The sequence below is a fragment of the Camelus ferus genome, chromosome 17, assembly GCF_009834535.1.
Source record: "Camelus ferus isolate YT-003-E chromosome 17, BCGSAC_Cfer_1.0, whole genome shotgun sequence".
Classification (NCBI taxonomy): domain Eukaryota; kingdom Metazoa; phylum Chordata; class Mammalia; order Artiodactyla; family Camelidae; genus Camelus; species Camelus ferus.
The window spans coordinates 14,208,598-14,235,750 of record NC_045712.1 but is presented as its reverse complement, the minus strand read 5'-3'; the positions used below and the strand labels follow the sequence as shown (position 1 = coordinate 14,235,750).

General features: G+C 44.5%; 1 protein-coding gene across 8 annotated transcripts in view; it reads right to left on the bottom strand.

Annotated features, from left to right (window-relative positions):
* PRICKLE2 (prickle planar cell polarity protein 2) overlaps nt 1–27,153 on the bottom strand; it is a 310,745-nt gene that overhangs the window by 141,403 nt on the left and 142,189 nt on the right. Inside the window, exon 1 of one of the 8 annotated variants that reach the window (XM_014553832.2) lies at nt 10,375–10,801. The exons of the other annotated variants lie outside the window; for them this stretch is intronic. The gene's annotated coding sequence lies outside the window, so the exon portion shown is untranslated. Of the gene's footprint in view, nt 1–10,374; nt 10,802–27,153 lie in introns of those variants that run through there. 8 annotated transcript variants of the gene reach the window in all.

Here is a 27,153-nt window from a genome sequence, read left to right as displayed (position 1 = left end):
TCAGCCACCACCTCTTTCTGGAAATCGTGCACATGTACCTCCCCGCAAGGCCTGAGGACAGACGCAGGGAGAGGGAGAGGAGGCTTTGGGGATGGGCAGACCTGCTTCACACCCTCGTCTGTGAGCACAGGGCCTCAGGGAAGACGTCCACCTCTTCACCGCTCACTCTCTGCCTTAGTTACACGTGGCAGAGAACTCTAGTTACTCGTCCCAGGTCTCTCCTGCCCGCTCATGAGCAGGATTCTAACTGTTCTCTAAGCACGCCCCCAGCTTCAGGAGACGACAGTCCCCAGCCTCTCTGGCAGAGCTGCCTGGTCACGTGGCTGGCCAAGGAGATGGTCGTGGGATGAGAAGCCTCCTTCAGAAAGAAGAGATGTGTTCGTCTCCCTTTGTGTCTGCGGCCGGGCATGAAGCGCAGGGGCAGCAGCTGGGACCACGGAATGACCCCGAGGAAGGAAGCCATCCCCTGAGGTTGGCGGGGCTGGAGAAAAGAAACCTGGGTCACTAGGACACAGCGAAGCGGCCAGAGTGGCCCCATACGGCGCCTCTAAACTTCTCCTACCGGGAGAAAGATAAATGCCTAACTGGGTCATGCCACTGGTGAGTTCTTCTATGCCCTGCACAGCCCAGCTTAACTGTTACCAGTAGGTAAGGCACAGCAATGATGTAAGTAGAACTGCGGCCTGCAGGCCGCATCCAGCCCACATCCAGCCCACATCCAGCCCACATCCAGCCCACCACCCGTTTCCGTCTGGCCCCTGAGCTAAGAGTGATTTTGAGAGATGAACGTTTGCCGTCAACCTGATGATAGGAACTGAGAACCCTAATCCCCAGCAGGTTGGAAAAGAATTCCATTCTTCTCAGCGGCAGACCTGTTTCTCAAAAAGTTATACTCAAGTATCATCATTAGGTTTTGAATTTTTTAAATAAAAATTTTGTGGAAATCTGTTTTTTCATCACAAAAGCATCTATGTACTGTCCTTGATTTTGCCTCTTCTCAAAGAATCTAAAATATTCACTGCCTGGCTCTTTATAGAACACATCTGTTAATCTATCATATAGTCATATAGAGAATGCTCAATAAATGACAGCTACTATTATAATTAAATCTCCCAAAGAGCCTGGCACTGAAGTTGCTCAAGTATTTGTTTCTTTTTGTGTGTGTGAGATATTATAATCCCACAGAAAGTATGGCTTCATTCTTTGTTGACTTAAATAGATTAAAAAAAAAAAAATCTTCCCGTCAGCCTCACCCTGCCCAAGCATCTCCACTTTCTTTCCTACTTCTTGGTCGGTCACCAGGCAATTAAAAAATAAACATGAGAGTACAAAGACATTTACAATGTACTGTTTCCTAGGCCTCCCTCCCCATTCCATCTGTCATAGACATATGTCTTTAAGGTCACCTAACCAAAAACAAAGGGACAAAAAGGGTGAGACAAAGGGATATGACAAGCTTGATTTCATTTAGCTCCTTTTGGACTGGTTTGGTAACTGGGCCTAATATCCATCCTACGTGTCCCCAGCTAATTCCAGATTTGACACGTGTAAATTGCCAGACTGGAACAAGTGAACGGAACCCTGGGCAAAGCCACACGTGTGACTCCACCATTCACCACGTGGTAGCAATGCTCTGACCGTGACCAAACTCAAGTTGGGCATCTAGGAAGAGCCTCTCATGGATGTAACACCAGGAACAGCTGAAACATGAGTTCCAACCTTCCCCAACGAAAGGAAAATCGTGTGGCTGAGATAAACCAGCAGCTCCCCACCTCCCTGGGCAAGGGTGCCAAGACTCTGGCTCATGCCCACATCACTCTGCCAGTCTGTGTCGGCCCATTCCTCCACCCGTCTGTCCCCAGTCTTCGGGTGGACACTCTGTCATCTGTAAAGCAGTTTGGGTTGTTCCAAATACCAAGGCTTGGGATTCTGAACTGGGGGTACAGGATGAGTGCAGCAGAGGCCCCCCATGGAGAAAGGGCCGCTTGTGGCCCATTTCATCTCTCCTGAAGGCAGTCAGGGAAGGAAGGGCCTCCTGGGCCCTGGCAGTGGGGGCGTGAGTCAATTTACAGTTGAGGAAACTGAGGTTCTGAAGGGTAAAGAAATAGGCCCTGACCCCTGATATAAGTTTTTTTCCTCTTTTTAAAAAACTGAAATATAGTCAATTTACAGGGTTGTGTTAGTCTCTGGTGTACAGTATAGTGATTCATTTACACATACACATGTATATTTTTTCTCAAATTCTTTTCCATTATAGGTGACTGTAAGATACGGAATGTAGTTAGTTCCCTGCGCTATACAGTAGGTCCTTTTTGTTTATCTATCTCATTGCTTCTCCAGATTGCAGGGGTGCAGGGCAGGAAGAGCCCTTGGCAAAGTGAGAGCCTGATCCAGGTCTCCCGACTTTTGAGTCCCTTTGCCTCTGTGTGGTTGAAAAATGTCCCCCTGAAGATACGCCCATGGCCTAAGTCCTGGAACCTGTGAATGCTGCCTTACTGGGGAAAGGGTTCTAGCAGATATAATTAAATTCAGGCTTTTGAAAGGAAATGATGATCCTGGATTATCGGGTGGGTCCCTAAGTGTCACTGCGTCATTGCCCCCATTGGAGATAGGCAGAAGGAGACATGACACACATGGAGGACATGACAACGCGAAGATGGAGGCGGATACCAGAGTGATGGGGCCACAAACCAAGGAACACCAAGGACTGCTGGCAACTACCAGAAACTGGGAGAGGCAAGGAATGAATTCTCTCCCTGACCCTCCAGAGGGAGTATGGTCCTGCCAACTCCTTGGTTTTCAAACTTCAGAACTCCAGAACTGCGAGAGAATAAATTTCTTTTGCTTTAAGCCACTCGGTTTATGGCAGTTTGGTAAAGCAGCCACGGGAAACAAAGACACTCTCCATTATCTAAACATCATACAGCATCATGTCAACAACGTGCTACAAGACAGCAACAGGTGTCCCTGAGAGGCACACTGGGATCACACAGGTTTGGGAAATAATGTTAGACAGGTTTCCTTATGGTTGGACTTCCCAGGATGTTTGATGTATTTACGGTGCCTTATGTGACTTTGAGAAGGGGATGTAATGCAGAATTTCCCAAACTTGGTTGAAAGGTCCTACCGACCAGTCCTAGGAAGCGCGGCAGTACGTAACATGGAGGAGACCCAGGAGGGGACAAAGGCCTGAGAATTTAAGGGTTATTACTTTGTCAAGTCCATGATTATTTTCATAGCCCCCCAAAACACAGCATAGTACTTAACAGGTCAAGAGCTGGACTGGATGATCCAACAGAAAAAAAAAATTATAAAAAAATAAAAAAAGAGAGAGCTGGACTGGATGATCTCCATGGGGCCTTCCAAATCTAACAATTTTTAATTCTTCACGCGTAGGACCAGAGATGGGTCCTGCCCATGGCAGACATTGCTAATCAATCACAGCACGGTCCTCTGAGCTCTGAAAGGGTCCCCTAATCCTTCTTAACCAGAGCTCCAGGCAGATAAAGCCTACACACTATTCCTGTCCTAGTAACTTGATAGACAGCCCAAAGATATTAAGCACAGCTTGCGGGTTTTCAGAAATGCCTGTACTATTTTCTTCCTGTCCAGGGAAGGACACTTGCATCCCCACCAACATTTGTTGATTTTTTTTCCCCTCATTTCTAGAACATACAACCCTTTGCTCTGATTTTTAAACACATAAATCCAGCAATGATATTGGGTGAGAGCCTTTGGGAGCAGCAAGGGGAGGAAGTGTGGGGCACCATCTCTCCAGCCTAACCTTTGTTCCCTGGGCAAGATTTTCTCCAACAAATTAAAATATATACGCGTTTACCGCCCTCTGAGTTCCAAAGCCATTCACGGGAGTCTCAGTCGATCTTTTAAAAATCTTTGCATCCCCAGTCAGATCCCAGAGCAGCAGCTGCACCTGATCAGACTTCTCGGCAGGAGAGGTCAGCAGCTCAGAGGCTTCAAAGAAAACCATTAGCCGGGGTACAATTTTAAAAGGTGATGAGACACGAATGCCTCACTCCCACTGCAAGAATACCTCCCTTCAAGGGGCATACAGACCTCCACAAGGGGCAACTCTCAATGACACTGTTTATAAATTAAAAAAAAAAAAAAATCCCTGAAGGTCAGAAATACTAAGTGTGTGAACGTAGTGAGGTTACCAAGCTTATTAGCCATTCCATCTCACCCAAAGAAAGAGGGAGATGGTGAAAAAAAGAGATTAATAAAAATAATTTTAACATTTGTATTAAGTAACAATTTTCCTGCAGTTGCTACGTCCGACACTGGGCGAGGTAACGCTCAGTCCGCTTCGTGGGCCCCCACCTGGTGGTGTGCACTGAGGATCGAAGTTGAATGGCACAGTTCCCTGCCCTTCAGAGACTAGGAGGGAGAGGCAGATGGTCGTCACATTCAAAAACAGTTATTTTATATCTTGAGAAGTGCTCTGGACAAAAAGTTACCAGGTGATGGGGCAGAGACAAACGTGGTGTGTGTCGAGTGGGGGGAGGGGGCTGGGGAAGCAAAGCAAGGTAGGAAGTCCCCTTGGCAGAATGACCTACAAGCTAAGGATGTCAATGATGAGATGCTGCCAGCCAGGCAAAATTCTAAGGGAAGAGCATTCCAAGCACAAAGAGGAGCAAGTGCAAAGGTCCAGGGGCAGGTAGGAACTTGGGTTTGAAGGGCCAGTGTGGCTGGAGCCTGGGAACTAGTCTTTGGTAGGGGGGAGGCATCCTTGCAAAGGCAGACAAGGGCCAGGCTTTGTGAAGGTGGTGGGGCCTCAAAGCTTATGGTAAAGCGTTTGGATTTTGTCCCTATTGTGGTCAGAATTTCAGCTTTAGGAATGCTACGTATTTGGGAAGGTTACTGAATAATCAAGGTGAGTAACAATGGTTGCATGTACTAAAGCTGTGTCTGGAGAGATAGTGAGCAGTGCTCCATTTGGGGTAAACCTCTATTCTATCTTATTTTTTACTGAGGTGTAATTGACATACAGCAAAATGCACATCTCACGTGTAGAGCCTGAAACATGTCAAACTCACACTCTATCAAGATGGGAACTATTTCCACGCCCGACGAAGTGACCTCAGGCCCCTTTCCAGTTGTTCTTCCCCTCTCCACCATGTCCAACGTGGGATGTACTTTTAGGTAGAGCTCAAAGGACTCACTCCCACAGGACTGGACATGGAAGTGTGTGGAAAAGAGAAAGATCAAAGGTGCCAAAAGTTTGTAGCTCAAACAACAGGGTGGCTGTGAGGTGCCATTTGCTCCCTGGTAAAGGCTGGGGGAAGGGAATAAATCTCCAGCTGTGCTTGGACACATTCAGTTTGAGAAGCTTGTCAAACACCTAATGTATACATGCAAAGAGAGCTGTGTATACAAGTCTAGAGCTCGGGAGAGAGGTCCAGGCTGAAGATGTAAGCCTGGTGGTCACTGCGTGAAGTCACGGACTGGATGAGGTCAGCAAGGGAGCAGAGAAAGATGAAAAAGATAAGAGCAAGGAGAAAGAGGACAAAAGCAGCCCGGAAGCAGGTGCAGCAAAGGAGGCTGAGACTAGAGGAAGATGTGGAAGTGGGCTACAAGGAAGCCTGGAGGAGGAAGAGGAAAACCACAGAAGGGAGGGACAGAACGATGCACTAACACGAATGCTCCTGACAGCTGGAAGGCGAGCTCTGGATCTCTTTATTTAACCCTCTCCAAAACTCTGTAGGATGGGTGCCATTATTATTCCCATTTCACAGAGAAGGAAAGTGAGGTTCCGAGATGCAGGGACTTGTCCAGAGGCACAGTGCTAAATCAACAGTCGAGCCAACATTTTCAAGCGAAGAAGCCTTCCCCACAAGTGTGCTCTGCAGCACCATAACTGGTCAGGCTGCAAACGGGTTCCGGGGTCCCACGAGCACGGAATGTGCAAAGTCAAAGGTAAACAGGTTTCCCTGCTCCAGGGCTCAGAGCCTTTCATATGTCAGGATGAGCTGTGATCCCTCTAAAGGGACACACAGGCTGTCCCGTGTTCCAAAGATACATGGAAACATTTCTTTTTGCTTTCAGAGCCTTTCGCCAAACAGGCGTCCTCTAGAACCTGGTGTGGGAACTGCTGGAAGGTAACAGAATCACGTCTTCAAAATGTGTCTGTCCACAGTGTTTCCACAGACATTATGACCCTGGTACCCAAAGGAGAAAGGGTTGACGTGGACATTCCATTTTCCAGATAATGGCGGCACAGTGCACGAGGTTAAGGGGTTTGTCCTCTATCACAGTCCTGCAGCAATGAAGCAAAATCAATCAGCCCTGGTCCACGAGCCCAGGGGCAAGAGGAATCAGGTCAGGCCAAGGCGGAATCAGACAGGAGGCCTACAGGAGGCACCTCCTTGCCCCTGCCCCTTTGACAACTTTCCCTTGGCATCTGCTTTTGGCAAGAATCTACCTGGCTGGGGAGGAAGGAGCAGTGTATGCAGAAGGTGGAGGAAATGGAGGGGCTCCAGGTGGGCTCAGGTCATGGGCAGGAGGAAAAGGCTTCAACCTTCCTGGCAAGTGAAGTGGGAGGGGTTCACTGGGTCCACATTGTAAAGAGAAGACCCCCACGTGCATAAGCGAGAGCACGTGGACACTCGAGCTGGACAGTCACAGGTTCGGGTCCTTGGCATGGCCACTCAGTAGCTGTGTGACCCGGGGGAGTTAATGAGCCTCTCTGAGCCTACCCTTCCTCATCTGTGAAATAGGGATGATAACAGCATCTACTCCACAGGGTTACCGTGAGGATGGTACACAATGAACAAAAAGCCCAATGTGTCTCAAGATGGAGTCCAGGGTCTCACGTGGGATACTTCTTAGAATTCAGATTTCCAGGTCTGACCACAGACCCAACGAAACAGACTCCCTGAAGGATAGTCTTATGCACAGGCAAGTCTGAGAAGATGGATTAAGACGTGTATTTCATGCTTGGCAAGACTCAGTAAGTTAATAATTATCATTCTATGTTTTGCTATCATCAATTAGAATATGCTAATATGAGACCTTCTTCTCCACGCTAGACAGTCCAGTGCTCAAAATGAGAATTTATCTGAAACCCAACTCAACAGATATTTGCTCATCCTCAAAAGCCTAAACAAAGCCTCAATCACTGGAAAAATTAAGGTTTTTGTAATTATGGCAGCCGAGGTGAATGCAAAGCAATCTTTTGTAAATGCTCCCAAGAAATCAAATAGTCATTTTTCTTTTCTTTTCTTTTCTTTTTTTTAAGAAAAAGCAGTACGAAGCAAACTTTCAGAGATGCGATAAGCAATGTCACGTACACACTCCCTGTAGACTGGCACTTTGCCTAGAAAGGTGCTTGGTGAGGAGGGAGACCCTCGTCTGGGTACAATGATTGCTATACACAAGCTGGCTGGTCAAAGTGAAGTGTGAAGCAATTCTCAGAGGCCTCTGGGTTACACTGGCAGGGAAATCATTCCTGAGTTTTCCCAGATCCTGAGTCCCACAGTACCTGCGTCTGTCTGCCTCCACCGCCCTTCCATCTTTCGTAGCTTCTGGAAGATGTCCAGATACAATCTTTGCAAAAAAAAAGAGTCTTCCTCTGCTTTTCACACAGAGCAGCAGGATATGAAAAAAGAACATCACCAAAAAAAAAAAAAAAAATCATGGTAATCAAATGCTAATAAGCATTCCGGAAAAGAATCCCTTGCCATTTAGATTTTGAGGGGAAAAAAAAAGAAAAAAAATCAAGAAACAGTTTGGGGTAACATTACATTTAAACTCACAATACAATTTCCATAAAGCTTCGTGATATTCAACTAGGATTACCATTCTGTGTTTTGGTAGCTGAAAAAAATTATTCCCTCTGCTTCCTCTCACTGACATTGGAATATCACACTGAGTCTAGGTTGACCCAGAGCTCTCCTATTTGCTTTTACAGCTAGGAAGTGCTTCATATAACCAGGTACCTTTCAGGAAAAACAGCTCAGGGAACAGAGCATCTCTGAGACTTGGTTTTCTCAAATTATTAAACACTGCAGATCTCTGCAAGCACTACACAAAGCAGCACATTGTGCCCCTCAGTGGTCCCTTACCATCTTTTAATTGCCCATCCTTCACGTTTTTGATGCACTTTTGGGTGAACCCAACACAGAATCACTCTGCCCTCTTTGCAAACAGCTCTACAAAGGCCATAAATGTCACCGCCAAATTGGTGAGTGCTAGTTTAAACCTCTGCATCTCTCCTTCCTCGAGACATCTGTGTCCTGAAGGATAACAATCCGGGCTTAAAGGAAATCTTGGGAAAAGGAGCCAAGAGCTTTTCCTGCTAAGGCTAGTGGGAGGAGGCCAGGGGGAAGTGGACTGGATAAAACTGTCTCAAAAATAAGTTCCATCTTAAACAGCTCTTTTAAGGGAATGAGAGAGTTATTTCAGCTTCTCAAATGGAAGCACAACCCCAGAAAGAAAAAAGAAAAGGCTTGTTGAGGGAGAAGCCTGAAAGCCTGGGAGAGGTTGAGGGTATCATTGCAGAAAGATTGCCTAGTAACAGAGCTTGCTTGTCTTATACCCAAAGCTGTGTAACATCTGAGGCTGATTCAGGAAAATAGTCAAATCTCCTGGTAATTTCCTGCAGACAAGACATTTAATCATCTCCAAGCCTCCACCGCAAAAGAAAAAAAAAAAAGGCAAAAAACCTAAACCAAATGATTCACACTCTTAAAAATGAATCTGCCTGCACAACAAGAACTGTTTTCTGCGCTTGAAAAGCAGCCACGATTTGTTATTCTAACAAAGTGTTCCCTTCCTCCAAACAGAAATAAAAGTCGCTCAAGGAGGGCTTGAACTGATTTCTGTTCTGCGTTTCTTGAAACTTCCATCCAGTCAACAGTTTGTCCTGGCAGGTTCTCAGAAATCCAGGCAGAGCTGGGTAGTCAGTGACTAAGAACACACGATCATTTTTATAAGCCACCCTCCTCCCAAATTTTTGGCCCCATGGGAAGATATTTTATTGAAGGACGAGCAGAATTAGCTGCACATCCAAACTCTTCACTGCTCAACTCACTTGACACCTTTACCTGAATTGCCCAACGGCTGTGAAGATTTGGTAATTGATGATTTGAAAAAAAGAAAAGGGCACAAAGCCTCCCCAAGTGCTATGTGTTCTGTCTGTACATACAGGGCCGAGTCCTCTTCTCTTATTATTCAACTAGTTACACAGATAAAAACATCTGTTTGCAGAAAGCAGGGAACCCAAAGTATACAAATGATTCACAACACCTAAACAACTAGAAATAAAGGCCAGCCCAGCAAAATGAGGACTGCTAAAAGCCAAAATAATTTGATAGAGGCGGAAATGGAATTTGGCAATCCATGCATCAGACTTCACTCCAATTTTGGAAGGCATTTCTTCCAGCTGCCTCATCAAAAAAAAAAAAAAAAAAAAAAAAAAAAAAAAAAAACCTCTGACCCTCTGTATCGGGTTTGCAACTGCTTGCTTAGGTACACACAAGCAGGACCAAACTGGGGACAGGGAAGCAGCTGAAATGGCATCTTCTATATAAACCTTACCCCTCCCCCCCTCAAGTCCCTATGGATTATTTTGGTTTTAAAATTTCCCAGGATACAGCTGCCTAGACACTTCAGATTTGCACGATCCCAAGTCTCTCTAAATCCCAACTCTGCCAGCAGCCAAAGGGGGGACCTTTTCAAACCTGGGAGAGCCAGGTTCCAATGAACCCTTTCCCCATCCCACCCACTCTTTTATGTGAGCTAGGAAGGCCAGGAGAGGGGGGCCTCTCCCCCACTTCCACCCCCAATGCAGAGAGACTAAACAAACAAATTTCAGAGCTGCTTAACTACAGATACCCACCAAGGAGAAGAGCAATGAATTTTTCAAGTTTTAGGAAGACAAGCAATAAAGAGTGTGGGGAAAAATACATAATTTTTTAAAGCAGACCTTCCCGGAGACATTAAACATTTCTGATAGTGCAAGGGAAGTAAGTAGGTCATTAGCCGGACATACGTTTTAAAGATTGAGGGAAATAAATTCTAAGAGCATAAAGACCATTTAAAAAGCAACTTCAGGGAAGTTTAAACGTTTCCTCCCAAGAAGTCCTAGGACAATAACAACACGATCCCTGCCTCGTGATATTGTTACTATTATTGGTTAAAAACGTTCGCAAAAGCTGGAAGACGCTCAGATCAAAAAGAGCCCAAGGTCCCATTCCCAGAGCTCATGACCTCCCCCGTGTCTGTGTGGCAAGGCGGGTTTCTCCCAGGGGTTACTTTCCCAGTTCAAGGCCCCTTTTTCCAAGAGGGTGGTGAAAACCAGGAGCACGCGCGCCCCGGAGCCCCCTCGGTGCGCCCCGGCCCTGGGGGGCCACTTACCCCGCTCAGCCGCGCATTGCTCGACGCAGCGGCGCCTCCACCGCCGGGAAGGAAGGGGCCGGGGTGGCAGGGGGTGGGGGGGTGGGGGGGGGCGCGCAGACCCAGGGGCAGGGGATGCGGCTGCTGCGGCTAAGAAGCCCAGCGGGGCGTCGGCCGCCAACTGCCTGGAGCCAGAGGGGGCCCGGCAGGGGCTCCGCGCAAAGGAGGTGACATTCCCGGGGCGCGCTGGTGGCAGCTGCTCCCCGCGCAGCTCCGGGTCCAGGAAAACCGCTCGGGTCCTGGGGAGAGAAGCTTCAGGCTCTCCAGGCTGCCTCCTGCCTGCTTAAAGGGACGCCTCCCCACCTACTGCTCCGCTTATTGGTGAAAATTCCAAGCTACAGGCCAATCCGAGGCCTGTTCCCAAATTGAGATTTCAGTCAAGGGAGCTACTGCTTTAAAATTAGAAAGGGCTGATGGGGGTGGGGGTGGGGGGCTGTTCAGCTACCTCTCAGAAGCAGAAGGACACAGGAGCTCAGGCCCTTGCACGTGGAGATCCTGAGAGCTGCCAGCGGCTGCAGGAGCAAAACTGTGCTGTGCACTAGAACACACGAGGAAGACGGGACAGGCTGGCCCCTGGCCTTCACGCCTCCCGTCTTACTCATCCCTCAAGGCTACTGCAGTTCATCATGGATTCTGGAGACCCTCTGTTCCTGGGAAGAACCCCCAGCTAGGTACTTCTAAATTCCCCCCATTTGGTACTCATCACGCTGTCACTTTTCTGCATAATCTGTCTCTCCCTTTACTCTGTAAATTCCAACACAGCAGGGATGTTTCCATCCGTCATCATGCTGTATTACTTCCTGCGTGGAACGCTGTGAGCTCTTGGTAAATATTTGTTGACTGAATAAATGAATGAATAAACCCAAAGGGCTGAACAATGATCCATCCTATGTTGGTCGTGACAATACACATGTTAAGGAAGAGGCGGTATTCAAGAGACCAGATGTGGATTTCAGACAAGACTGTGTTCAATCACAGCCTCAGCCCCTTACTAGTTACGTAACCTGTGCCTCAGTTTCCCTGTCTGTAAAGCATGATCATGAAATCTCCCACCTCACAGGGTGGTTGTAAAGATAAATCAGCTCATGTCTGGACTAGGAGATGTACTCAGTCAACAGCTGTAGACTACTGGATAGTCAATAGCTGTTGTTCTTACTAAAATCAAAATACATTCACTGGAGGGTTTGACCACTGGATTGGCTTCCTGGTGAGTACAGTCGTTCATGAAACAGATGTGAATTCAGCGCTGGCTCAGTGCCAGGCCCCATGCAAGGTGCTGAGGTCGCCAATTCAAAGTGGGTGTGGTGGTGTGTATTAGGGTTTCCCAGAGATACAGAACCAATGGGATATATACAGATATGCAGAGATTTATTATAGAAATTGGCTCCCATGATTATAGAGATGGAGGAGTCCCATGGTCTGTAGTCAGTCAGTAGGAAACTCAAGAAAGTTGGTGTCGGAATGCAGTCCGAGTGCAAAGGCCTGAAACTGGGGGCCAGTGGTACAAGTCCTGGTCTCCGTCCAGCAGCCAAGAACCAAGAGTGCCAATGTCCGAAGGCAGAAGAATATGGATGTCACAGCTCAAGCAAATTGACCCTTCCTTGTCTTTTTGTTCTATTCAAGTCCTCGAAGGACTGGAAGATGACCACCCACATTGGTGAAGGGGAATCATCTTCAGGAAGTCCACTGATTCAGATGGTAACCCCTTCCTGGTACATCGTCATAGACACACTCAGAAATAATGTTACCAGCTATCTGGGCATCCCTTAGCCCGGTCAAGCTGACACATAAAGTTAACTATCACAGGGTCGGGAAGAGGAGAGAGAACTAAACAAAGAGAATTATGTTAAGTGATAAGCAAAGACTTATGTTCAGGAATGTTTACTGTAGGATTGTTTTCAGTTATTTAGGTGCTCTAAACTAACATCCAATAAAAATGGGGGAAATGGTTAAATAAATATGGGACATCTATTTCATGGAACACTACACAGTCATGAAAAAGAGGTGGGGCTAAGTGCACTAATAAACAATGAACTGCAAAATACATTGCTAAGTAAAGTACAGAAGGTAAAATATATCACTGCTTGAATACATAAATCTTCATGATATGTATGCTATATGAGCATTAAATGCTTCTAGGTCCATGCCTAAGAAAATGGTAAAGGTTATTATACTTGGCAAGGTGGTTTCAGAATGAGGCAGGTCTAAGATGGTAAGGAGACTAATATTTCATCATATATCCTTGTACATTTCTTGAATATTATACACTGAGCTTGTAATAAGCACCTGGCTCTGGCAAGATGGCAAATGATGACAGCCTGAAAATTCCAACCCTTCAAAAACCCTAGATAAACTAACTAAAATACAACAAAAATTATTTTAAAGATGTAACTGATTCACAATTAAGAAAGGAGAATACCCAGACAGTAGAAATAAAGAGGTAACTAAAAAGAACAATGGGGAGTGTGCAAACGCATGCTGGGGCCATGAGGTAGAGGGGAAGGTGGCTAGGAACAGGGGAACAGTTTATTGGTTCCCTAAGGGCTAGGGTTTGAAGGCCCACCATGCAAGCCTTGGAACAAAGAGAAGCAGGAAGTTGTTAGAGACCCCTGCAGAAAACCAGGAACTGCACCCTCAATGAACAAATAGTTGAGAAAAACTGTCAACCAACCCGAGGAAGTTTTTCTCTCCACCTGTGTTCTGCAGAAAGGAAAAGTTTAAGTTGAGAATTAAAAATCCTAGGCCTGTGCCTTTCTTGAGAGTGGAGTACAAATAACCAAAGTCAGAATCAGGAAACTCCAACTGAACAATTAATACAAAATTTGGTCCTGCCCGTGATATGCCAAATACACCTCACAGAAGCAAATGAAAAATTGCCCTGGAGAATCAGTTCCCTAACCTGGGACTACAGCTGACCCTGCAACACATGAGCTCCCAATAGTAAATTATAAAACACACAGTCACAAGTCAACAAGTATGAGGATCAGAGGCTCAAGAGTTAGAGGTCGTAAAGGAAAAAGAACATGAAATAAAACTTAAAGTGACTGAATACAATAAAGCTAGAATGAAACTCTAAAAAAAAACCAAGATGCCTATCTCTCCCCATAGATTCATTAAAATTAAGAACTCAGTGGGTAGCTGAAACAGAAGGTTAGCTACTGCTGAAGAGAGAAATCTAGATCTCAGGACATTAAACAAAATGAAGCACAAAGGGATAGCGTTGAAAACTATGCAAGTGAGGTTATGCAATCCGGAGGACAGGATGAGAAGGGCCAACATGTGTCTAATAGGAGTCCTGTGCAGAGGCATCATGGCTAAGCATTTCCTAGAATTTATAAATCTCATGACTCTTCAGATTCAAGAAGCAGAGGGCATCTCAAGCAGAATAAACACAAGAACATCTGCATGTATTAAGTACTCATCAAAGTACAGTTAATGAAAGACTGAACTGAGGAAAAATGAGAGTTCAACAATGCAATGACAGAGTTAGGTAGAAGGCACTTAACAGTGTCAAAGAGATGGCACTCTGACATTCCACATTTGGAGCTGGACTGTATTTCCCTCTCTCTTTCATCCCCAATATAAGGAATGCTGAGCTACAGAAGGTTCTTACAGCCCTAGCTGTACATGATAGATGGCTCCCAGGTACCAAGGTGAAGCAGAAGAGATATTCTGGGGAAGATGTATCCATTTAGCCATTAAACAAAAGTGGTAAACACACACACACACACAGAAACAAAGAGGAACACAAAACCCCTGCCCTCAAGAATCTTACTCTGCAAGTGAAGGCAGCAGATAAACAGATCGAGTGTCATTACAGGGAGCATCAACTACTATAGAAGCACAGAGGAAGAACATCTCAACCAGTCTTGCAGGGCAAGGCAGTCCTTTAGGGGAGACTTCCTGGAGGAGGTAACATCTGCACTGAGAGAGCTGGTATCTTTAGGAGAGAACACTTTAGAGTCAGGCCTGCTTTCAAATCCCAGTACTGCCACTTAGCACCTTGCGACTTTGGCCAAGTTACGTAACTTCTCCAAGCTTCAATCATCTCATCTGTAAAATGGAATTTGTATCACTAGTCCTGGGGCTGTTTTGAGGTTTAGGGATAATATACGTAAAGCATTTAGCAGAATGCCCAGCCTATAATTGATTTTTTTTTAAATTGAAGTGTAGTTCATTTACAATGTTAGTTGCAGGTGTACAGAAAAGCGATTCAGCTATATATATACACTACTTTTTTAAAAGATTCTTTTCCATTATATGTTATTACAAGAAACTGAACATAGTTCCTTGCGCTATACAGTAAGTCCTTGTTGTTTATCTATTTTTTATATATAGTAATGTGTATTTGTTAATCCCAAACTCCTAACTTACCCTCCCTTCCCTTTCCCCTTTAGTAACCGCAGTTAGTTTCCTATGTCTGTGAGTCTATTTTTGGTTTGTAAATAAGATTCAGTATCATTTTTTCTAGATTCTACATATAAGTGATGTCATATGATATTTGTCTTTCTCTGTCTGATTTATAATTGATTTTTACTAAATAAGTAGGTGGTGTTATTATTAGATGAAATCCAGTGCCTGGGTGGAAAAAAATGCCTTCTGTTTTAAAAGGTGATTTTCTTCTGAAAGCAGAAGACAGAGGCTTCTTCCTGTTTTCATGAAACTAGCTTGAAGAGTATGAATGTTTACTGAATCTACCCTGCAAAACAGCATGTTATCATGCTACTGAAATTTCAAGGATTATCAGATCTGGTTCCTTCCATAAAGGAACTCAGAATATAGTTCCCCCAAAGTAATTAATGAAGACTGCACATGTTAAGTATCAAATATGTGATTCTCTCCAGTGATAAATCCCAAAACAGTGGCAGAATTCTTATCTTTATCATGAGACCTTCTGATTCCCAACCACAAATCAAGGCAAAAGGATTCAGAGTCCAGCAGGGGAAGGAATAGGCGGACCTCCCTCAGTATGACTCAGCAGTCTGTGAATGACTCGGACAATGGATGGAGAGGAAACTTGTCAAGTCCAACCAATGATGCCAAGTTTCTGAGCTCTGCTAATTCTCACAGATAAGAACATAGAGCGATCTAGCCAATCTGCAGGAATGGCCTGAATTAAAGCTGAGAAATTCAGTAATGGCACGGGTTGTGTCTGCCCTTTGGAAGAAGCACTGAACTGTGTAGTCTTAGGAAAGAATTGGCCAAAGTCAAGCTTTCCATTTGTTCCTTCATGCATCACTTAACAAACATTTATCCAATGTCTTCTATGAGAAAGGGCTTGCATTATAGGCTGAGCAAACATGGGAAACCATGAATAAAACACAATGCCTGCCTTCAAGAAGCATAAAGTGGAGTGATCTGAAACCCCCTTCCCTTGAAACTTCCCATGCTCTCCAACATTCCTTCTTCTACCAAGCAATGGTGATCTGACTTTTCTAAACCATCTTAAGTTTGCACAGGAGATTAAACCTCATCATGTTGCAGAGGGGCAAACAGATTTCATCTCTTGGGCTAACACTGATTGATTAGTAGTGGATTCCTGGAGTGCTGCCTTGATAAGAAGTCTGAGGCTACGTATGGCAGGAAAGCATGCTGTGATTGATTAGTGATGTCTGTCATGTGGACGGAGAGGCAGTGACAGCACTAGCGCTATAAACTTGACATCTCCCATCTAGTCCAACCCCCTCATTCCACAGATTAGAAAACAGAACAGATCTTTCTTTCTTCCTGTGGCATTTTGAATTCAGCAACATGAGCAGGGGCAACCGAGGAGAACCTTCATATCTGAAATGTTGCTGAGAGAGAGGGAAAAAATCTATAGCTCAGAATATTTCTGATGAGCTTTTAAGATATGCACTCAGATCCTTTAGCAGCCTTTGTATTCTGCAGCAAACAGACTAAATGGAGAAAGCTACCAGCTTTGATCTCCTGGTTAGCTACAAAGTGTATCCCCCCCACCCTACCAGATACACACAAGATTACATTAAATATATATAATTTGACTATGCTTGAGGGTTTAAAATGCAGTGGGGGACAGAAATGTCTACAAAGTGAATATATTTCAGAAATACAAAATGAATAAACATATAGAACAGCAATTAACATGTTATTTAAGAAAGGACAAAGATTTTTTTATCATTTTACTCTATTAAATGGTACTGATATCATCAGCCAAAGAAAGGAAAAGAAAAGCACTTATTTCTTTTCACACAGACACTTTATATCCTGGGGACTCTGTAACACTAACCAAGGAGATAGGGTCTGTCCCTGTTAAGCGTGTCCACACCCAGTCTATCAACACTCACCACCATCACTCAGCCCAACCACAAAGAATCCAGGCTCATTCGCTGCAAAGGACAGAATGGTATAAACGGACAACAGATAAGCAGGAAGCCCAACCCCAGCCTGATTCAGATACAAAGAACAAATTGTAGCATTTGATTAATATGCCAGCTCTTCTGTCATGCCAACTGCAAAGTGAATTTTATGGAAAACCAACTCCTTGAGAAATAGGTCTAATTAATTCAGTTACATAAATTCCAATGAAATATTAGGGGGAGGAAATGGGGAAGGGAGGGAGGGAGAGGGAAGAGAGAGAGAAAATCAGAATGAGCATGAAGAGGAAGGCAAGAGGGAAGGGGGGGGCGGAATGAATGAACGGAAATGTATGTTTGAGAGGATATGAACAGGATGTTCTGAGGCCACTGGGTTTACCTTGAGGCCCCAAGAGGTTCGGACTTAAGATGGCAGGAAACCTATTTATATTTCAGTCAAACACACTGTTGAAGGTTTGGATAGATGACCCACCACAAACAGCATTTTAATGCATAAATTGGTCAGATCAGTTTTTCCTCTCTCAAGACTCACTCCTTTGCATGCCACTGTCAGGATTTCTGCTAAAACTACTTTTACTAAATACCATGTTCATGATTTGTTATCTTGAATATGCCTTATATTAGTATTTGTAATGAATAAGCAAATTGTGGTACATCCACACCATGGAATACTACTCAGCAATGAAAAGGACCCAACATATGCAACAGGATGGATCAATCACAAACACCCTATGCTAAGTGAAAGACACCAGAGTAAAAAAAAAAAAACTTTCTGTATGATTCCATTACATGACATTCCAGAAAAGGCAAAATTATAAGCACAGAGAGCAAGTCAGTGGTCGCCAAGGGTTGGAGATGGAAGATGGGATTAAGAAAAATTTAGGTGATAAAATCAGTCTATATCATGACTGGCACAGTGATTACATGATTGTATCCATCTGTAAAAGCTCATGAAACTGCAAACCTAACAGTAAATATTAATGTATGCAAATATAAAAAGTAAAGAACCAAAACAGACAAAAAAATCTGAAAGTTAAAACCATCCCTTGTATCACTTTGGCTCTCATTATTCTTGTATTAAATATTTGCCTGTCATCTTACTTTTGCAAAGATGTTTTAACAAAATACTCAAAAAAAAAAAAAAAAAGAGTTACTTAGGAACTGTGGTGTGCCAAAGGCTATGACCATGAAGTTGCTCTTTCTTGACTTAAAAGAGAGATGGTCAAGTTTTAGAGAAGTGGAAAGTCTAGAATCAAATGAGATCTTATTGATGCACTTAGAAGACTGAAAAGAGAATTGGTTTCAACCATGCATAACTCAATGTGCGTTAACTGATTCTGTACCACCCAAAACCATCTCCCATTTTGAGAAACAATGCTATCAACTGGAAATTCCATGAGGGGAGGGACTGCATCTTACGCTTCACAGCAATCCTCAGCACCTAACAGAGCGGGCACTCGGTAAGTATTCACCACCTGCATAAAACAAATCTTTCTACTGTGTCTCACGCTCCACCCTTCCGAGAGAGAAAACTCCTGGGGCAGCTCAGTTCATCACTAGACAGCTGGCTCCTCCTACATTCAGGTCTTGCTTACAGTAAGCTGGCAGCCAGTACTCCACCAATGCGGATCACAGAGACCCAGTCCGGCCAACTCCCCTACTCAGTGTCTTTCAAAAACCTGAGCCTTATCTTCTATCAACCTACTTCTATGGACTGTTCCTCATGGGACATGGCTTCAAACCCTTTTACATCCCGGCCACTCAAAAATGTGACTCCTCCCCCTCACCAATTAAATGAAAATGAGGCATTATTGTCAGCGCTGTTAGGTGAGATAAGGTCCATGCTTTTTAGAGAAACGTGTTTAGGTATGTAAGGCTAAAATTACATGATGTCTGAGATTTGCATTAACATACTTAGGAAGGAGATTAGGAAGGGAGAGAGGGGAGGAGAAGGAGGAAGGAGGAAGGGGAAGGAGGGATAAAGGGACACAGGAATGTTAAGCAAAAGGAAGGAGAAAGATGAGGCCGATGTAGCAGAATTTTGATAATTGTTAAATCTATGTTTCAAAATGTTCTGAATAATGAAAAGCTTTCCAGCACGATTTGACCAGGCCAGGATAGGGGAGGTTTATGCCCTCCTCGTTCTTAACACCCTGATTCTGAGATCGTATTAACTGGACTCACGCTAAGCAGTTGACCAAAACCTGTTTAAACGTAGATTGCTGGTTTTTCTTAGCCCCCCCATGCATCTCTCAGTAGACTCCATCTACTCTATTCTGCATCTGCGTAGTTGGGTTTCTGGTTCCAAGGGCAGGCTTGTTTATTTTTTAATTCTGCCCATCATCCTGGCTCAGGCAGAAATTTAGGATCCTCCATCTGCTTCCTAATGCCAGGGGTCACCAAGTATATTAGTTTCCAAATGTCAGACTAGGCCTGTGTCAGGACTATCCGGATTTCATCAATTCTGCAGATTCCTGGGCCCCAACGCTGGAAATTCAAATTTGTTATGTTTGGGACAGGACCCAGAACTTGTATTTTTAAAGCTTTCTTAAAACCAAACTTACATATTCATTATTTCTCCATTATATCATCAAGCAGGTTAAAAAAATTAATGAATGGTAACTACAGATTGAACAGAATCTCCTGATTAAATCTGGGGGACGGAGGACATGGAAATGTTTATATTACCTTCGATTACTATTCCTAAATTGAAAAGGCAGACTTCGCAGTTCCCAGGGGAACCTGATGCCTCCCCAGTTCTTTAGAGCCTCTCTAGCAGAGGCAATCTGTATGCATATGAGATCGAGGCATCAGCATTTTCATCTTCTGGGTCAAAATCTTGGCATCTCCTTTCTTGGTGGTTATGGGGGAAATGTGGGGCCCTGCATTTTCAGGTATATGATTTTGGAGGTGCATGCCAGATTCAGGTAGGCTGAACTGCGTCCACTGTTTTTTGGGGGCGTGGGGAGGTTTAGAAGTTCATTCATCTGGCATTTGGAAAATAAGGAAGCATTATGTGAATGAATACCCCTCTCAATTTCTCCCCCTCTGACTATACATGAACTCTTTCACTGAATCCTGGCCATAGACCTTTGAAGCGGGGACTATGGCCAACTCCATTTTCAGAAGAGGAAACTGAGGCACAGGGAAGTTAAGTAAATCATCTCTAGGAGCACAGCTCAGAAGTGGCAGGGATGGGATCCAAACCCAGGCAGTCCTGCTTGCAGATCCCCGAGATGCACATCTTTGCATGTACTGACCACTCTGGCCAATACGGAGGTCAATTGCTGGGTCTTAGTGACAAGAGGCATTCAAGAGAAAGGCCGAGGGGAAAACTGAGAACCAATCGTAGTTTACCTCTATGAACTCACGCGCGCATACATTTATCCACCTGTCCGCCCTACCCCTGCTGACCATCTACTATACACAAGGCACTATAGTAATGAGCTCTTGGGACACAGAGATTAAAAAAAAACACACACACTCACACTCAGGAGGAACTCACAGTCTGGTGGGAGAGAGACACATCTGTTACAGAAACATACATAAAACAGAATACTGAGTGAGGTAGCCCAGGGATGGAAAAGGACCGCGGAGTGAGAGACGTGGACCAGGACACGGTGATGACGGTGGCAAGTCTTGAAGAACGAGGAGGAAAAGGGGAGGAGCACAGTCAGGCAGATGCAACAGGAAGAGCGACGTGATGGAGGCTGGAAAGAGACCCAGGAGGCGCAGGAAAGAGAGACCTTTTGTAGAGCTCATCAACCTTGGTACTACTGACTTCGGGGGCAGGATAATTCTTTGTTTGGGGGGCTGTCCTGCACGTGGAGGTTGCTCACCAGCATCCCTGGCCTCCACGCACTGGATGCCACTAGCATCCCCTCTAGATATGACAACCTGACATATCTCCAGACATCACCAAACGCCCCTACGCAGCAGAATCACCCCCTGGAGAACCTGGACTCCGGGGAAAGCCTGCCCGTATGTGTGAAAGCAGAGAAGGGTGAGAAAGGAGAGTTGGCCAGAGACTGGAAGCAGCAGAATGAGGTAGTCTGGACCTAGACCATGAAATATGCCAGCCAGCCAGGCCCCTCAAATTCTGCATCACCATCTGGCCACTTGGAAGTTCATTTCCTTTAAAAGGGCCTCCTCTCAATTCCAGGCTGTGCATGTAATCCATATTAGAAGGTATTATTTTGATAATTGCTTTGGTTTGCAGCTTTGGACATTTAATGTCTACTATCGAACCATGTGGTAGGCAGAATTCTGAGATGGCTCCCAAGGTTCCTGCCCTGGGGAATAGAGATACCTTCTCCCAATTTTTCAATTAAACACTAATCTAGGTGCTGCTTTGAAGGAATTTTGCAGCTGTAATTTGAGGTCCCAGATCAGTTGACGTTAACATGAGGAAATTATCCTCAGTGGGCCTGATCCAGTCTCATCACCCCTGAACAGAGACTGAGATCTTCCTGGAGACACAGAGTCAAAGAGTGAGGGGCATTTGATGTGCGAGAGATTCTCAGTCATTGGCTTTGAAGATGGAGGAGGCCACGCGGCAAGGATGTAAAAATTGCCATCAAAAGTTGAGAGTGGTCCTTAGGTGACAGCCGGGAAACCTTGGTATCCCCACCATAAAGAACTGAACCCTGCCAACAGCTTGAAGAGCCTGGAAGACGAGCAGATGAGAACGCAGATGGGAACACCTTGACTTCAGCTTTTTGAGACCCTGAGCAAAGAAGCCAACCACACCATAATCCATACACTGTGAGGTAACACAGAGGTGGTGTCTGAAGCCCTGACCAGAGTGGTCATCTGTTGTGCAGTAAGGGAAAATGAGCACAGCCTAGATTCACCATCCTCCAGGCTCCTGCCAAAATCCTTCCTTCTCCATGAAGTCTCTCCTGACTCTGTGCAGAGGGCAAGCCAGGCCATTTCAAGTTTCCCCCAATCACCACACTCCCCTTCAGCTGATCCTCCTGCCCCAGGCACTTTTTGCGACATCTCATGTGGATAAACTACTGTTCTGTCTAACCCTGGATATGTCCTGAACGGTTGCCTGTTTCATTTGTTTGCCCCCCCTCCTTCCCTGCCCTCCCGCAAAAACTCAGCATTAGGAAGACAGTTGTCATCTCTTGAAGGAGCTTTTGAATTTTTCACATATGCCTATAAGAGAATTCAGTTCATTACAAGACTCTTAGTAAATCAACACTGATTGATGGTCAGGAGGAGTCCCCGCCTCCCACCCCCACACGAGGGGGTAAGAGGTAAGGCAAACTGCTGCCAAATTCACAGTATGATTGAATGAACTGACCCGGAATAACATGCTAGCATTCTGAAGAACCATTTGTATTTCAATAATTACTTATATGAGATCACACTCGTTGGCAACCGTGACTCTCAAGCCAAGGCGACCTCTCATGAGTCATTTAACTCGCAGGGTCAAGTGATTATCAATTACTCTGAGCTCCCAGTCCGAAAGTCTCAATGCTCCTTGCAGTTCAGACTCTCCGGCTGCCCTCCCCTCTAGATGTGAGGTTTGATGCTTCTGCTTCCTGAGCTTGGCCTTTGGTCTCCTTGTTACGAGACCCAGTTTGGGAGGTTTCCCAAGGAAGCCTACCACCACCACTGAATACTCTACCCTCCTCTGGAGGGGCAACCAGAGAATTTCAAGAATTCACTTTTCTCTAGGAAAGCGATGAGTACGAATAGAGGAGTATGGAGCAACTATCAACTAAAATTAAGTTCAATCTGAAGGCATCACCTATCTTGACTGACCAACGGAATTGAAGATTTAAAATAACCGAATGCTTAAAATCCATTTGTCATAGAAAACTTCCACCTTCAGATTTCTTTTCAGGATGGATGCTAGAATTAGAGCCCCCGGGACCTCAATTTCCCAGCCAAACTATGTGTAGTTTCCTTTCATTTCTGCACGTATCAGCGGGTCAATTAATATGACTCTGATAATTGCAACACTTGGGGTTGATTATGTCTCAAAATTATGTATGCTACAGAACAAATAATTAAGGACAAAATTGGGAGCTCAAACTTAAACGAGGGAGTCACAGCTTCCCTGGGGAGCATAAAAATCATCAGGCTATAAAAAGTCAACCTTCACTCTGGCCTCATTCAACTCCCTAGTGAGTTATGCTAATGAGACCAGACACAGGCCCACAAGTTACAAGCAGAGTACCGGGGATTGAGCAAGGCAGGATTCGTATTTGGTAAATGCATATGGCGAGAGACGAAATCTAAGTGTTTCTGGAAAATTATTACTCACAGCAGTGGATTCTCCAGATCAGGGGAGTGAATGTCAGCGATGTCACTACTCGGGTTGAGCTTGCATGGCAAATGTCACTCCATCATCACAGCTCTCTTTTCAGCTGGGTCTGGAACCCGCCCCAGACTCTGTCTCAACACAACTCCCCAGGGGAAGAAAAACCTCCTCTCAAATCACCCAACTGGCCCACAAGATAAAGTCAGTTTTCCTCCTGCTGAACCCAATGTACTGATGATTCGTTCCCCTCTTCACCTGGAGCCATGCTCACATTCGGCTGATTTTTTTTTTTTTTCTTTTTAAATGCAGGAAAGGAAAAAGAATACAAAAAAAGAACAAAGACACTGAAGCCCGTCACCTACTCGGCTCTATCCTGCCCAGGGTTTCCGGAAATCATCAGGTGCCCAAGAGCCACGCTTTTGAAGTATTTGAAAGTTCAAAGTGTTTTACCACTGGAGCTTCCGAGCAAAGCAAGGAGGCATCTTCTCCGGTTTCTCTGAGGCTGCATCTTTCTCTTTCTTGGTCCTTCCTTTTAGTGGCGTCTGGAAGGTTCTCTTCTGGGCTCTGTTCCTCTACAGCTCTGAGGGTGAGCTGATAAACCCCTCTCCAGTGGCACCTATCACCCTCTGTTGGCTGACTGAAATGTTCAGTGCCAAGTCCTGTTTGAGATGCCAGGGAGGTGGCGGTGAACAAAACAGACCCATTCTCTGCCCTCATGGAGCTTATATTCCATTGCGGTGGAGACAATCAGCCAGTAAGATGGTAAGTGCCAAGGGACAACATCAAGTCGAAAAGTCGAATGTGAGGAAAGGAGGACAGGGAGGGGGTTGAGATGCTAGCCTAGAGAGGATGACCACAAGTCACCTTTTCAGCCCAGAGATCTCTCCTAAGGTTCAAACTCAGGCGTCCAACCTACCTTCTGGGGGTCTGCGCCTGGAAGTCCCACAGGCACAAAAATCGTCATGGCTACCAAGTTTTCTTCTTCAGTGGAACCGTCTACCCAGGCTCCTAAGTCAGACATCGGATGGCATTCTTAACTCCAAACAGCTTCTGAATTCCCCCATGCCTCCATGCCCTGGTCCAGGCACCGTTCTCTCTTTCCTGGGCTGCTGCATCCATCTTACGACCAGAAATCTTGCCTCTCTTCTCATCCCATCCCAATCCCGCTTTATATACTGTGTCTGGAATGATCTTGCTCGACGATCCATCTGATCATGCTGTTCCTGCTCAAAGCTCTTCTCTAGGTCCCTAGTGCCCTCAGATAGAGGACCCCGACTCACAGAGACCCTCAGGAACTGACACTGACTTATAATGCCAACTTTTTAAAATCAGAATTGCCCCCCAACTCTAGCTAAACCGCCCTGTTGGTACAATCCTCTCGTTTCTTGTTCCTGTGACTCCTGCTACCTGGAACTCAGTGTAGTCCCTTCCCCTGGAGGAACGTCCACTCATCCTCCGCACATCTCTGACATCCAGGAAGCCTTCCTGGACCTAGGAAGACCCTCTCAGATGCCTTGTCTGTTGACTAACAGAGCAGTCAGCATGCGGTCGAACACACAACAGGCACACAATCAGTACTTCTTGAATAAATGCATAAGTCAACTCAACGTAGAAATGTACAACGTACAGATCAATTTGCATAATTATAACCAATTTCTTACAGGTTTCAAGTACCCTGATTCATATGTCCTTAGGGAATCCAAGCATCTGATGGCAGGAATTCCCAGGCTTAGGGCAAGTCATTTATTCTATCTGTGCCTCAGTTTCCTCACTGATAAAAAAAAAAAGAATTCCTACTTTGGAGAGGTGTTAGGATGAGAAAGTGTAACAGTGCATCAAAAGACCTAGCATGCGACTGGTAATAATGTAGCCCTACAGATGGTAGCTTCTGTTATTAAAAAAAAGAAAAAAAAAATTCTGCCTGCAAGTCAGGCAGAGAACAGAAATGCGTTATGAGACAGTGTCATTTCCCGGAGGTCATCAGACCTAGGGGAAATGAAGAGAATGAGGAAAAACGCATCCTCTTTATCAAATATCCTCCTTTCCTTTTGAAGATCTCTCCAGCTCTTTGGACTTGCTATTCTGTTTTTATTCTCAGTTCATTTTGCTTTAAGCTCCCAGTCTTTATTTTAATACACACTGCATTTTAACAAGTAGGTCAAAGCCATTTTATACTTGCAATATGATTACCATAGTAATCACTGTATTTTATAACCTGCAAAATGCTCCCAGGGAGACCAGTAGGGACAGCTACAGTTTGTAACAAAAACAATAATTTCAGCCCTGCAGAATAAGCTCCTCTTAAAAACTCTCTTGTTGCAAGTATTAATCTTTGAGGCTCCCACAATATGTGGAAATGGCAAATGCTAATGACTAACTGAAGATACAGTCAAGAGCTTTACTTGAGTATGGCTTTACTTTTAGGAGCTTTATGTTGGAGAATTAATATTAATAAGTATAATAATAGTAATAGCAGCAGCTAATGCTTATAGAGTGTTTGAAGTAGATTGTCTGCAAAAACGGTCTGAATAATCTCCCTGCCGGTCCTCTTGAATAGTCCTCTCCCATACTGCTATGGGCTTGGTTATAGGATTTGCTTGGACCAATGAAATATTAGCAAATGTAACCGAAGCAGAGGCCTGAAAAGTAATTGTGCATCTGGCCTTTGCCCTCATGCTGCTGTTGAGAAACCTGCAACCACAACCACGTGAACAAGCCTAGCTCCTGTTCTCCCAGCTGCCATCACACTAATCATGTCAGGGAAGCAGCCAATAGTTCAGTCCAGACCCAGACAATGAGGACCAGACCAGAAGACCCGCCCAGCCTGCCTGAATTATGAGAAATAGGAAAGAAGTGTTGTTTTAATCTATGCAATTCTGGGGTGCTTTGTTACACAGCATGAGCTAACTGATACAGTATTTTACATAAAGAAAGTGCCATATATAATAAGTGCTTCAAAGTGCTTTACATAAGTAAACTCATTTACTCCCTACAACAACCCCTTCAGGACAGTACTGGTATGTATTTCTCAGACGAGGAAGTTAAAGCACACACAGAGATCTGATAACCAGCCCCAGGTCACATAGCTAGAACATAATGGAGCCAGAATTTGAACCCAGTCTGGCTCCAGGGTATCTGCTCCTAGATTACAATACTGATGATCAACTTTTGTAACTTTTCTCCCCCAGAAACATTTATTTTATACATTATGAAAAGCATTGTTTAATGTGGACAATGACATCAATGCTCAAGGTCACAAAATACAACTGTGCTATAAGGAAGTACCACAGAAAGACACCTTGGATCCTGAAAGCAGGAGAGCAAGAGTACCCCGAATCATTCATGCACCAAATTCCATTAAAAATACCTGACTGGTACAATGCAACTTTTAGAACGAATTTTCCAAATATAAAGCAAATAATAAGTCTCAGTCAGACTTCTATTATTTTAAATGTTTTACGTGACACACTTCCTCAATCCTTCAGACATTTTATTTTAGTCAATTAAACCACAAAAGTGATACAAGATTTTAAAACATAAAGTATATAAAGCAAAAGTGAGTCTCCCTCCCTCACTCTCACCCTCCAACTTCATCTTCTAATGTAATGACTATTAATTTAATGTGCATCTTTTTATACCTTTCCTTTAATTATGCAAACACAGTTATTAAAGGCATGCCAAATTACTGTGCTTTAAAATTGAAAATAAGAAAAAAAATCAGTTGACTATAAACTAAAAAGCGTATTTTAACAGGCTTGTCATTCAAAGAAATCTTATAAAAGCCTCAGTTCATTATAATCAAGTATCTACAACATAGATTGTACTTTAATTCTCAAAGTGACAATTATTCCTTCACTTTACACAATCAACAGAAAGGCTAGCTTCTGTAACACATATACAAGAAGCCAATATCTGGATTTTTGGTCTAAAACAAAATTCTTCTCTGAAAAGCAGTTTCATACCTTTCAGAATCGAAGTCAAACTCTCAGAATGGCCATGCTAGATGACAGCCCAAGAGGTCTCAAACAAGGTATTAAAATCACCCCACACACACACCCAAAACAGAACAAACTGAACCAAAAAAACCCAGCAAATGTATAAATACAAAAATGAGAGACCATCCCTGCC